This window comes from Phoenix dactylifera, unplaced genomic scaffold (assembly GCF_009389715.1).
Source record: "Phoenix dactylifera cultivar Barhee BC4 unplaced genomic scaffold, palm_55x_up_171113_PBpolish2nd_filt_p 000603F, whole genome shotgun sequence".
NCBI classification, from domain to species: Eukaryota; Viridiplantae; Streptophyta; class Magnoliopsida; order Arecales; family Arecaceae; genus Phoenix; species Phoenix dactylifera.
Genome location: NW_024068000.1, coordinates 261,841 through 263,273, shown reverse-complemented (window position 1 = coordinate 263,273; position 1,433 = coordinate 261,841).

Sequence of the window (1,433 nt, the reverse complement as noted above, 5' to 3'; positions counted from 1 at the left end):
GCTGGACATTGGGCTCAAACCCAATGTTATTGGGTCTCTTGGATTTCTTGCACTCAAACACAAATACAACGTTAATTAATTAATTTTATCATTAAAGATTAACTATAATACTAATTAAAATGGTAACGACGATTGCACTTTTGTGCTCTCATCAATATGGGTATAAGTTTGTTCCTCTGACCTGAGACCGCAACCTGTGACTAGCAAGCAACTCATTGTACTTTGGTACCGGACTACCTGGATTTCTAATTCAGTGACGGAAGGTCACTAGGTGCAGTCAAGTACTTGCGTAGTCAGTTGTGAGTCGAGATGGAATTGACCCCTCCTGTAAACAGGAGATAATGTCTTGTGATTAATTTTCGCAAAACCTTGGCCAGGGTAATTCCAGTGAGGAGTCACGGATATCTAAAGTTAATCACATAATGGATGTACTAATTATAGGGTTGACAGTGAGCTCTAAGTCATCCTGGCATTAGGAGTCAAAGGGATTGAATTATACAGTAACCATAGTTCAGGGTTCCAGAATATTTGCTTCGCATATATTCGGCCTATCTGGACGTCGGGTATCATTGCTAGATGGTCACATTGATTAGTGTAGGAAGTCGTTCCTATACTACCGGCTTAGGTTCGAACCTATGAGGTCACACGCATAGAAGATTCCTGATTGATCAAGAAGGCTGATGAATGATTAAGAATCATTCAGGTGTAATTTGGTCAATTCGATTAGCAAATTATCTTATAAAATAATTAAAGTAATTATCGGAGGATTAATTAGTAATTAGATTGCTAATGAACTCAATTGGATTAAGTAATTAGACTAAGGATGAGCCAAATTGAATTAGATTCAATTCTGGGCTCAATCAGGGTTTTTAACCTGATTGGATTAGGTCTGAATCAAGAGGACTTAGGTTGACCAAATTAAATTAGAATGTGCTTAATTAGGGATTGACCTAATTGGATTAGGTTCAACCCATGGTAATTGGATCATTCTAATTATTAGGATTTAATTAAATTAAATGGGTTTGATCTGAAACTGTTCGGATCTTGAAATCCACTTGTCACATATCCATGCATGGCACCATAAATTAATTTTTAATATGATTAAAAAATAATTTTAATTTATTTAATTTTGCCATGGGACACTTGGCAACATCAGGGACATCTTTCATCATTAGATGGGTCGAAATGGAGAGATAAATTCATGAAAAGAATTGGATAAGATCAAATTCTCTCTCTTCATGACATATGTCATCCTTATCTTTATCTCACTTCTAATTAAGGTTGAATTTCGAATTTAATCATCACAAAATCACCATGTGACCCTCTAATCTGTTTGGGGGCATGAGAATTTCGAAATTGAAAGAGGGAAGTGGCAACATGATGAATGGTTTAGATTAGATCAAGCTTCATCATGTAATGGCACATGAACTTGA